Here is a 12993-nt window from a genome sequence, read left to right as displayed (position 1 = left end):
ATCATTTAATACCGTTTGTGACCCCCTAAAGCCTTTTATTACACAGTAAATTATCACAACACACAGGCAAATGATATTCTCCCAAAATATAACATGACAATAGTAGATATAATTGGTAGTGAGAATTAGTTCTGGTTTTCTTGATTCTGGACACATTCAACTCAAAAGTTAAAGTGACAATTTTACAATTATTAAGAAAAACTTAGTCTGTATTAAAAATTCAGTATTTAAGCTTATGTAAGCTGTATATAGCTGTATGTTAGAGACTGGTTACCATGTATTGCAGAAATTTTTTATGAGAATTCTTACAAAATCAGTAATTATGTGTACAAATAATATCATTTCTGCTACATAGTCCTGGGTTTGGAGGATCCAAAACACTTAAGTGGCATTGCTATTGCTAAGTCACTTCAGTCGTGTCTGACTCTGTGCAGCCCCATAGACGGCAGCCCACCAGGCTCCCCTGTCCCTGGGATTCTCCAGGCAAGAACACTGGAGTGGGTTGTCATTTCCTTCCCCAATGCATGAAAGCGAAAGGTGAAAGCAAAGTCACTCAGTCATGTCCGACTTAGTGACCCCATGGACTGCAGCCCATCAGGCTCCTCCATCCATGGGATTTTCCAGGCAAGAGTACTGGAGTGGGGTGCCATAGTGGCATAGATATTTCTAATTCAAAATCATTATTTTAAGGTGGTTAGTGCTTAAAATTGAATTTTTATAAATTAATGAGGTCTAATGAGGCTATAGAAATTAGATTCTTATAAATAGCTGGGATCCATAATCAGTCATGCAGTTGTATTTTACTAAAAGAGTATCAGGCAACTTCTATTGTAACCACCAACTAACTCTGGTGAGGAAAGCGAGGTTGAACTTGCATTAAGAACGTCTCTGCAGAAAACTGTGGCTATAAGAAGATGTGCTGGGTAAAGTTATCAGTTCCCATTGGAATCCACTCTGACGACTTCACGCTAGAGGGATTCGTAAGGGCTAGCAGGTAGCTCCTAGAGAACTCCAAAAGGCTCCAGCAGAAAGAATCTATTTCACTTGCCTCCCTGTGGCAGCTCCTCCTCGCCGCCACTGCAGCTCAGCACCTATCACATCACGTTTAGGCCTGGATGCCGGGAACTTGGACATTGCCAGCCTTGAAGGCTGGAAGGCCTTCTGACTCAGACCTACCAGACGGCGGCGCCTCCACTGGGCTCATTGCTGGGCTCACTCGTGTGAGGCACAGCTGATTGGCCAGTGCGGGCCACGTGCCTTAGCCCTGCTGCAGAGGAATCTGGGGCTGGGAAGGCTCGCACTGTATTGACTGAGCTTCCCTGGTGGCTCAGCTGGTAAAGAATCTGCCTGCAATGCAGGAAACCTGAGTTCGATCCCTGGGTTGGGAAGGTCCCCTGGAGAAGGGAAAGGCTACCCACTCCAGTATTCTGGCCTGGAGAATTCCATGGCCTGTATAGTCCATGGGGTCGTAAAGAGTCAGACACGACTGAATGACTTTCAATAATGAGGATTTTCAGATGTATTGCCAGCTGCCAGCTATTTACATGGAAAGGAAAACAGGAGAACTGCCTAATTGAACTGGAGGGAAAATCGCTGGTTACCACTCCAGTATTCTTGCCAGGAAAAATCCCATGGACAGAGGAGCTGGTTGGCTGGGCCACTGGCCATGGGGTCACAAAAGAGTCAGACACGACTGAGTGACTAAACAACAACAAACAACAGGTTATGTAGCAACATTAGACCCTTTAAACAGAAGAGGGCACATACAGCTTTGCTCCCAGTTGGAGGGGAGAAGATCTGTGCAGGAATAAGCACCCACCAGAGAATTCCTTCTGTGCTTTTGGTCCTGATTCTGCCATAAATACCTGTTAACCTTGGCAGCACAGCCCTACTTTTCTCATGCATAATGTGAATAAGGGGCAGGGGGCAGGGAATAAACTCAGCATCCTGTGGGTTGCTCAGGACACTCACGTTCAGCTGACACTGAACGCTCAGGCATCCCAGCGTTCAGTGTCAGCCTCACCCGCAGAACCTTTGGACCACATGTGGTGGGTGAGATGATTCTGTATGTTGTCAAGTAAGCAAGCTTTTTTATTGTAACAGTTCTGCATGTGTTTCAGTGTGCTACAAAAAGTAAAGTAGAAATTCCAAACTCATGGTCTCTTGGATCAGTTCAGTTCAGTTCAGTCGCTCAGTTGTGTGCGATTCTTTGTGACCCCATGAATCGCAGCATGCCAGGCCTCCCTGTCCATCACCAACTCCAGTTTACCCAAACTCACGTCCATCGAGTCGGTGATGCCATCCAGCCATCTCATCTTCTGTCGTCCCCTTCTCCTCCTGCCCCCAATCCCTCCCAGCATCAGAGTCTTTTCCAATGAGTCAACTCTTCGCATGAGGTGGCCAAAGTATTGGAGTTTCAGCTTCAGCATCAGTCCTTCCAATGAACACCCAGGACTGATCTCCTTTAGGATGGACTGGTTGGAGCTTCTTGCAGTCCAAGGGACTCTCAAGAGTCTTCTCCAACACCACACTTCAAAAGCATCAATTCTTCGGCACTCAGCTTTTTTTATAGTCCAACTCTCACATCCATACATGATTACTGGGAAAACCATAGCCTTGACTAGATGGACCTTTGTTAGCAAAGTAATATCTCTGCTTTTCAATATGCTATCTAGGTTGGTCATAACTTTTCTTCCAAGGAGTAAGCGTCTTTCAATTTCATGGCTGCAATCACCATCTGCAGTGATTTTGGAGCCCAAAAAAATAAAGTCTGACACTGTTTCCACTGTTTCCCCATCTATTTCCCAGAAATTGATGGGACCAGATGCCATGATCTTCATTTTCTGAATGCTGAGTTTTAAGCCAACTTTTTCACTCTCCTCTTCCACTTTCATCAAGAGGCTTTTTGGTTCCTCCTCACTTTCTGCCATAAGGGTGGTGTCATCTGCATATCTGAGGTTATTGATATTTCTCCCGGCAGTCTTGATTCCAGCTTGTGATCTTTTGGATAGTTTTGCATAGAACAAGGCTAAGTGAAGTCGATCAGTCGTGTCTGACTCTGCGACCCCACGGACTGTAACCTACCAGCCTCCTCCATCCATGGGATTTTCCAGGCAGGAACAGTAGAGTGGGTTGCCTTTTCCTTCTCCAAGGGATCTTCCCCATGGAGGGATCAAACCTGGGTCTCCTGCACTGCAGGTAGACTCTTTACCATCTGAGCCACCAGGGAAGCCAAAGCTAGATATGGTTAAAACAAATCTGTTTTTAAAATATTAAGTAAATATAGTTATGCCAGATTTAAAAAAATAGTGGCTTAGATGGTAAAGAATCTGACTGCAATGCAGGAGACCCAGGTTCAATCCCTGGGTTGGGAAAATCCCTTGGAGAAGGGAATGGCAGCCCACTCCAGTGTTCTTGCTTGGAGAACCTCATGGACAGAGGAACCTGGTGGGCTACAATTCGTGGGGTTGCAATGAGTTGAACATGACTGAAGGACGATAACATACATACACAAATAACCGAGGTTTGGGAAACAAGATTCAGAGCAGTATCATTCTAGGACTTCCCTGGTGGCTCAGAGGGTAAAGCGTCTGTCTACAATGCGGGAGACCCAGGTTCAATCCCTGGGTCAGGAAGATTCCCTGGAGAAGGAAATGGCAACCCACTCCAGTACTCTTGCCTAGAAAATCCCATGGATGGAGGAGTATCATTTTAATGTGCATATTCAGTCAGTGAGGTTTTTATTAAAATGCAGATTCTGACTCAGGAAGTCTGTGGTGAGACTGAGATTCTTTCTGCTTTTCCAACAAGCTCCCAGTTGCTGCTGGTGGTTTGGCAACTGCATTTTGAGCTGCAGAGATGCTGAATTGTGCTGAATGTAGGTAATTTAGATTACTTGTATCTTAGATTACCTAAACTGATCAGGGAATGATTATCTAACAGAGATAATTTGGTTAAAATGCAGATTCTCAGGTTCGAAGCCACAGAAACCTGATTCCTCATAAGGGGGTAAGGCCCAGGATTTTCTTTATTTGATAAATACCCTCCAGTTTTTTAGATGCGGGTGATGTGGGGGCCACGCTGGAAGAAAGGACTAGAATAGGGACTAGAATAGACATAGCTTATCTGGGAGCAATACCGTCCTTCTTCATCTCCAAGGAAAAGAGTCCCTTTCTACCTGTCCTGCAGGATAAGCATTGGAAGTTTTATTTCATAACCATGTAATTAGTAATCTGTACCCTTGAAGAGCTCAAATATACTCACCCTCACTGAGAGAGATATGCTGCTTAACCCTGGAGCTGTGGGACTCAGGGCTCATCCCTCTTGAGAAGTGGCCCAAGTAAGTGATATTGGTTGTTTGAAATGTCACTGATAAGCTGAGGTTATGAAACAAAAAAGCAGAGAACATACTGACCATGAGCCAAAAAGGAATTTAAGCTACATTTTCATCTAGAAGAATTATGAGGACGGGGTCTTCTCCTCGGGGAATTATAGAATATTAGAGTTGGAAGGGCTTTTCTTCCACTTTATTTAACAGAAGTAAATGAAAAATGGTAATAAATAAGGTGGCTGTGGGGAACACCTTGCAGGAGAAGTCAGTGGGACCCCGCCTGCTTTGATTGCTGGGTGGATGTGGGTACCAGCCTGCCCAGATGAACACTCTTCTGAATGCCTGCTGGCCGTCACCTCTGCCTTGGCTGGACACGGAGTGAGTCACTGCTCAGCTGTCGCTAGTGAGGCCTGAATTTCTGGTCCTTAACTACCCACTGCCACTACCTCCTCCACTCACACCCCCAGCTCCCTGTCTAGAGCCTTTATTGTAACCAATTTATGGCTTTGGGGAAAACTGGCTTCCCATATTTCTTTAAAATTTTGTAAGTGTTTCCCCTAACCCTAATCACTTATTTTATATTTATTAGTTAGAATTCTTCTATTGACTGTCCAGGTGGCTCAGACGGTAAAGCGTCTGCCTCCAGTGTGGAAGACCCAGGTTCGATCCCTGGGTCGGGAACATCCTCTGGAGAAGGCAATGGCACCCCACTCCAGTACTCTTGCCTGGAAAATCCCATGGACGGAGGAACCTGGCAGGCTACAGTCTATAGGTCGCAAAAAGTCGGACACGACTGAGCAATTTCAAGTGCAAGAGTATTCTTCTACAAGGAAAAGCATTTTCTTATCTCTCCTCAGTATCTAAAGGATATTTATTGGTGGGAATGCGGTGGGGAGGGATTACTATCTGTGTAAGATTAAAACGAAAATAGTGACATTTAGCAAAATCATTCCAGACTAGCCAAGGCTACATCTGCCGGCTGATGGAGAAGGGGTAGCTGACGAACAGAAGGAGTAGGTGGCCAACGCTGTCTGTTTCAGTTTGCATGCTTTGAGACAAGATTCTCAGGGCGGAGAGGAATTTATTAGTGATCGGTTAAGTTTCTTGATTGCCCATGAATTGGTTGAGTATATATAAAAACACATTTATTTATGGCAGTATGAATTCAGCATTCTTATTTTATTCAGTGGCTTAAAATCCATTCTTATTTTGAAATGTTTAGTCATAATGTATCAGTAATTCAGTAGAATTTTGGTTCTGTTAAACCTCTCTTTAGAAAGCAAAATCTGTTATGGGATGTAAAATGTTAATTTACTCCGTAGTTTGAAAAGCGACATTTGGGGGCGTGTGTTCGCAGAGACAGCCTTGGAGCGGTAGACCAATGCCATCAGCGGGTGACCTGCCTCGCGTTGTTTTGTTAGCCAGCCCGGAGGATGCCAGCCCCGCAGTCAGAGCGGGCATCGCCCCCTCCACGAACCGCGCGGGGCTCCGGGGGAGGTGCTGCCCGGGGCGGGCAGAGGAGGGCGGGGAGCGGCCTGCGTCGCGCGTCTCGGGACCGCCCCGCCGCGTCCCTCTCCGAGCGCTCGGCTGCGGCTGCAAACTGAAACCGCGGGGGCCAAGCGCAATCGGGAATGCAGACGTCCCGCAAGCCCGGCTGAAGTCTCCAGGGCCCCGAAGCTGGACGCAGAGTGAGTACTGATTTCGGCCGCGTGTCCCCGAGGCTGCGGCGGCTTCCCCGGGCCGGCGGGCTCCCAGCGCCTGGACGTGCGCCCCGACCAGTCCCTTGACCTTTAAGATCCATCTCCTTCCAGTGGGTTCTAAGCTCCCTTGCGTTACTTGCCGACCCCTCCTCCCTGTCGGTGCCGCAGTGGCTGGCTGCTGGACTGGGAATGAATCTCGTGATCGTACAGGGTAGAGTTCCAAAACCAGGGATTTGTGTGACCTGGAAAAAATGCTGAAAGACAAAAAAGAAAGAGCAGCAGCTCTGTGGGTTCGGTTTGGCCCTGTGATCTTTAGGATTAGACCCCGTCTTCTCCCCGCGCCCTGCCCCCTCCGCCGTGGTGACCTCCGTTTTAGAGGATGACTTCACTGTGTGTAACCTCTCCGGGAGCTGGTGATGGACAGGGAGGCCTGGCGTGCTGCGATTCATGGGGTCGCAAAGAGTCGGACACGACTGAGCGACTGAACTGACCTCTCCGTGTACCTGATAACATGCTGGGTGTGGCGTGGCCGATGTTGTGACTTGTTTTGGTTCTGTTTCCTTGAACACAGCCTGAGGCAGTGGTCGGATGACATCACAAAGAGCGGTGTTTAGTGCTTGTCTTTCAAGAATGCAAAATGTTTTCGTGGAGATTTGACAGTCTCTTCTGCACTGTTAGAGTGGTCCTGTGCCTCAGTTATAAACGCGTACCGGGCTGGTTCTTTATTCCCATTTAACAGCTTGAGAAAAGGAGGCTGAGAGTTTAAGAAGCGTCCTCCAAGGGTGGGACCTTGGGACCTCTGACTAGTCCCCTGGGGAATCCACCTGTACCTACATCAGAGGCATGGGACTGCCTAATTGGCAGTTCTGGAAAGTTCCTGTTATATGAGATGTTTTCGAGAGGGAAAACCTCTGCATTGCAGGGAGGGTCAATAAGGAGTGGCAGCTGCTGTTTAAAGCTGGCAAGTTTATTTTCTAATGAAGAGTGCCTCTTCCTGACATGTTGTTTGTGGAAATTGAATTCAACTTTTGCATGATGATTTTTCAGTATCTAAAGGATATGTATTACTAGGAATGGGGTGGGGAGGAGATTGCTGCCTGTGTAAGATTAAAACAGAATAGTGACACTTGGCAAAATCATGCTAGACTAGCCCAGGCTACATCTACCTACTTGGAGAAGGGGTAGCTGGCCAATAGCAGTGAGGATAGAGGGGGAATCCTGGTACAGGCAGCAGGAACCCTTGATGACTGTTTAAAAAAAAAAAAGTGAACTTTACAGACTGCCTGATGTGTTTACGAAGCAGTGCCTTCAAGTATAAACGGTGTCTGTTTCAGTTCTCATGCTTTGAGAGAAGATTCTCAGTGCGGAGAGGAGTTTATTCGTGGTCAGTTAGGTTTCTTGATTGTCCATGAACTGGCTGAGGATAATTCTTCTCTCAGCAATGAAGATTTAAAAGAGAACAAGTAAACTGATCATTTGAAAAAGATTAAGGGTAACATGGGAAGTTAATTCGAATTCAGTTCATAAAGTCAGCCAAATATTTGTGTTCCTATTCATTGTTTATAATAACAACTATCTGTAAGGCATCACTACTTCTTAGCTGGAAGTATTTACGTTTCCCACAGTATGAACCACTTAATCATTCAGTCCTATTTAAATAAAAAGCCCACAATTTATGTTCTCTTGTGTACATAGATATCTTTGTCTCTTCTCTTTACCTCACAGTGCCCTCATTTTAGAGACTATTTGAATCTGGGATACGTGTTTTAGCATCAGTGTGTCTGGCCTCATAAGAAGGAGCTATTTTATCCTGTAGTTTTTTATATATTGAATTGATGGGAATACCAGACCACCTGACCTGCCTCTTGAGAAATCTGTATGCAGGTCAGGAAGCAACAGTTAGAACTGGAGATGGAACAACAGACTGGTTCCAAATAGGAAAAGTAGTACGTCAAGGCTGTATATTGTCACCCTGCTTGTTTAACGTCTATGCAGAATACATCATGAGAAATGCTGGGCTGGAAGAAACACAAGCTGGAATCAAGGTTGCTGGGAGAAATATCAATAACCTCAGATATGCAGATGACACCACCCTTATGGCAGAAAGTGAAGAGGAACGAAAAAGCCTCTTGATGAAAGTGAAAGAGGAGAGTGAAAAAGTTGGCTTAAAACTCAACATTCAGAAAACATTCAGAAGATCATGGCATCCAGTCCCATCACTTCATGGGAAATAGATGGGGAAACAGTGGAAACAGTGTCAGACTTTATTTTTGGGGGGCTCCAAAATCACTGCAGATGGTGACTGCAGCCATGAAATTAAAAGATGCTTACTCCTTGGAAGAAAAGTTATGACCAACCTAGATAGCATATTCAAAAGCAGAGACATTACTTTGTCGACTAAGGTCCATCTAGTCAAGGCTATGGTTTTTCCTGTGGTCATGCATGGATGTGAGAGTTTGACTGTGAAGAAGGCTGAGTGCAGAAGAAGTGATGCTTTTGAACTGTGGTGTTGGAGAAGACTCTTGAGAGTCCCTTGGACTGCAAGGAGATCCAACCAGTCTGTTCTGAAGGAGATCAGCCCTGGATTTCTTTGGAAGGAATGATGCTAAAGCTGAAACTCCAGTACTTCAGTCACCTCATGCGAAGAGTTGACCCATTGGAAAAGACTCTGATGCTGGGAGGGATTGAGGGCAGGAGGAGAAGGGGATGACCGAGGGTGAGATGACTTGATGGACGTGAGTCTGAGTGAACTCCGGGAGTTGGTGATGGACAGGCAGGCCTGGCGTGCTGGGATTCATGGGGTTGCAGAGTCAGACATGACTGAGCAACTGAACTGAACTGATACTGAGAAAGTACAATGGGTCTTCACAAACAGTTGTGTTTTATTTTTTTTCTCTGTGAATAGCTTTTAACTAAAAACTGTCAGTTACCCAGTGTTTCTCAACAGAGTACTAATGGCATTTGGGTTGACAGTTCTTAATTGGGCAGGCTCTCTTGTTCCCACTAAATGCCAGAGCATGACAAAAACGCTGTCATGCACACATTTTAAAATACCCCTTCATTGGATGCTGCCCCCCTCCCCTGCCATGGTTAAGATCAGTCGATACACTATTTTTATGGAAAGCCATAAATATAATTACTCAGCCCCATTGTTTCCAGTCTTTAAGGGTCCTTTACAGCATCTCTTAAGACAGGTTGACTTCTGAGCAAGTCCATACATATATTTGAACCTTGAAGATTTGGGTGGAGGCTATGTGTAATCCTATTGCTAAAGTGACATTGTTAGCCTTGTGCCCTCCTGTTCACATTAGGCAATAATAATAAATTATTAGCAAGTGACTTTAATAGGTTTCAGAAAATGAACAGATCAACACAATCTGTATTAGATCAGCGTTTTGGCTCAGTGGTTAAGATTCCGCCTGCCAAGCAGAAGACGTGGGTCCTGTCTCAGGGTTGGAAAGATCCCCTGGAGAAGGAAATGGCAAACCATTCCAGTATTCTTGCCTGGAGAATCCCATGGACGGAGGAGCCTGGCAGGCTACAGTCCATGGGGTCACAAAAGAGTCGGACATAACTTACTGACTAAACAGCAAAAAAAAAAAAAAAATCAGCATTAATAGTTATAACTACACTTATTGACAATTACTGTGTTCTAGGCATATGTCAAGCACTTTACATGATCTGATGATGAGGAAGGGAGGAGGCAGACACCCTTATCATGCCCACTTTACAGATTAAGAGAGCAAGAGCCTGATCTTTTAACCACTGCCCTGTGTTGTTTCTCAGGACATGTTTAACAGCTCTCCATAAAATACTTCCTAAAAAATGAGTTGTAGTGGGTGAAGTTACCACACACTGAAGTCTTGACTATAGCGTCTCATTTGGCTATGGTTACTTTTGTTAGAATAGCGGATTTTTATTCTACTGTGAGCCCTTTGAAGACAAGATCCCCATCTTTGGACCACCACCGCATCTTCCATGGTGCCTTCTGCATACTAACTGCTCGATAAATGTTTGTTGAATTGAAAAAGAAGATTTTTTTTTCTCTCAATTTGAACAGAGCCCTAAGATACTATTGCGCTAGTGTAGAGATTTACACTAGGTAGGCAGAAAAGGTAAAACAATATTCGTTTTTGTTCTCTAAGCTGTATGAGCATTTACAGCTTAATATCTGTTAGTCCATTAGCTAAAGAGTAGGTAATTGTAAAAGATTCATCAGTTCAGTTCAGTTCAGTTCAGTCGCTCAGTCGTGTCCGACTCTTTGCGACCCCATGAATCACAGCACACCAGGCCTCCCTGTCCATCACCAACTCCAGGAGTTCACTCAGACTCACGTCCATCAAGTCAGTGATGCCATCCAGCCATCTCATCCTCTGTCATCCCCTTCTCCTCCTGCCCCCAATCCCTCCCAGCATCAAAGTCCTTTCCAATGAGTCAACTCTTCGCATGAGGTGGCCAAAGTACTGGAGCTTCAGCTTTAGTATCATTCCTTCCAAAGAAATCCGAGGGTTGATCTCCTTCAGAATGGACTGGTTGGATTTCCTTGCAGTCCAAGGGACTCTCAAGAGTCTTCTCCAACACCGCACTTCAAAAGCATCAATTCTTCGGCGCTCAGCCTTCTTCACAGTCCAACTCTCACATCCATACATGACTGCTGGAAAAACCATAGCCTTCAGTAGACGGACCTTAGTCAGCCAAGTAATATCTCTGCTTTTGAATATGCTATCTAGGTTGGTCATAACTTTTCTTCCAAGGAGTAAGCGTCTTTTAATTTCATGGCTGCAATCACCATCTGCAGTGATTTTGGAGCCCAAAAAAATAAAGTCTGACACCATTTGCCCTGTTTCCCCATCTATTTCCCATGAAGTGATGGGACCAGATGCCATGATCTTCGTTTTCTGAATGTTGAGCTTTAAGCCAGCTTTTTCACTCTCCTCTTTCACTTTCATCAAGAGGCTTTTTCGTTCCTCTTCACTTTCTGCCATAAGGGTGGTGTCATCTGCATATCTGAGGTTCTTGATATTTCTCCCAGCAATCTTGATTCCAGCTTGTGCTTCTTCCAGTCCAACGTTTCTCATGATGTACTCTGCATAGAAATTAAAGAAGCAGGGTGACAATATACAGCCTTGACGTACTCCTTTTCCTATTTGAAACCAGTCTGTTGTTCCATGTCCAGTTGTAACTGTTGCTTCCTGGCCTGCATACAGATTTCTCAAGAGGCAGGTCAGGTGCTCTGGTATTCCCATCTCTTTCAGAATTTTCCAGTTTATTGTGATGCACACAGTCAAAGGCTTTGGCATAGTCAATAAAGCAGAAATAGATGTTTTTCTGTAACTCTCTTGCTTTTTCCACGATCCAGCGGATGTTGGCAATTTGGTCTCTGGTTCCTCTGCCTTTTCTAAAACCAGCTTGAACATTAGGAAGTTCAATATGAACTCTTTTCGTTTAACTTCTACAATGGGCAGTCATGGTGCAGAGGATACAGACATGACGCATGGCCCATATAACAAATATAAAAACGCAGCGTAAAAAGTGCTGAAAAGCATTGCTGTCCAGGTGCTATGAAGCAGTGCAAGTTTGAGGGAAGGGGGATGAGGTTAAGATGGGCCTGTTTTTCTGGGAATAAACATTAGTAAAACGAGTCCCTTAAAGGAGATCTGTAACCAGTCAAGGCCGGCCTCTTCAGAGATCTGAATACATCCAAGTTCCCAAGCATTGGCTCGCCTCATTCATTATTTTCTTGACCCATCTTTCCAGACTTGCCCCTGACTACCAGTGGAATTACTCTGATCTCCCCCCACACACTTTTCCATGTGCTTTTATGTGGGGCTGAGAGTTCGGATTCATCTTAGGGCTCTCGTGAGATGTTCTTAACAACTGTCCCCTGCAGACAGGATTCCCATCAGATGTCAGTGACAACCTGAGATTTCCGTTTGTCCTGTACAGTGCATAGATTAACTGGAGACTCCATAGCTGCCTGAGTCTGTGCTGTCTGTCTGTCTGCCAAACCAGCTTTGAGGGTGACAGGTCGTCCTGTTCATCTTCCTATCGCTTCGCAACCCAAGGTGAGATGCAGGGAAGGCAGACAAGCTCACCAACAGGATAACCTGCCCCTGCATTCCAGACACTTACCTCTAAGGGCACATTGTCTCCATTTCGTTTCTGATTGAATATTTCATGTTTGCCAGCTGCCACGTGGTGGATACGTATCCTTAGCAAAACAAGGAAGAAGCTCAGATGCTCATCTGCTCACCCTTAATCATTTTTATTGATTCCTTCACTAGCAATAATTGGCATATTTTAGTTACAAAGGTGCCTCTTGGTCTCTTTTGTTGATAGTGTTTGTTTTTTTCCCTTAGGTGTCTTTGCAACACTTACAAAACCTGAACAATCAGTTTTATTTGGGAGGATTTCTTATATGTTGGAAAGAAGATTTGGGTCTGCTTTTACTGATTAGTCAAGTTAGCTTTGGTAAACAGGTTTACATATTGCCAAAACAGAATTATCCTCAGTTCTCTAGGTCCCATGGTACATACTGATCATAATGGCTAAGATGTGTGTGAGTGGTGTTGATTCCGTGGCTCGTCATCATCCGAGTTCTGGAACGTAAGGAGTTTCCCAGGGAGCCCTGCCAATGCACTAGTAATACTAAGCAATGGGGAAGCGGACTGTAACTGAAGCAGGGCTTCCTTAATTGCACAGAGCTGTGTTTTAGCAGCAGGGTCTCCTCAGAGGAGAGAGGTTTCTTGTTTCTCAAATAGAGAAGGCAGTCCAGTGGATTAATCCCAGGCTAATCTATGGGCCTGGGACTCTCCTGACCTGTGTCCTGGGGTTGTGCTTCCTCCTCCCCCTTGGAATGCTGTAGTGCAGTGTTTCGTGATATGAAGACTGGAAAGCATCTGTGTGAAATTCACCTGAGATCCTCAATTAAAAATGGAAATGGCCCAGGTCGACCTACCCAGT

General features: G+C 45.2%; 1 protein-coding gene across 7 annotated transcripts in view; it reads left to right on the top strand.

The window, feature by feature from the left end:
* Positions 1-12993, top strand: part of CAST (calpastatin) — a 134069-nt gene that overhangs the window by 44707 nt on the left and 76369 nt on the right. The window contains exon 1 of one of the 7 annotated variants that reach the window (XM_018050020.1): positions 5705-6018. The exons of 5 other annotated variants lie outside the window; for them this stretch is intronic. The gene's annotated coding sequence lies outside the window, so the exon portion shown is untranslated. Of the gene's footprint in view, positions 1-5704; positions 6019-12993 lie in introns of those variants that run through there. One more of the 7 variants, XM_018050021.1, reaches the window with a different exon arrangement.

Source organism: Capra hircus, chromosome 7 (genome assembly GCF_001704415.2).
Source record: "Capra hircus breed San Clemente chromosome 7, ASM170441v1, whole genome shotgun sequence".
Lineage (NCBI taxonomy): Eukaryota > Metazoa > Chordata > Mammalia > Artiodactyla > Bovidae > Capra > Capra hircus.
Note: the sequence above shows the minus strand (reverse complement) of the source record. Positions and strands in the feature narration are given on the sequence as shown.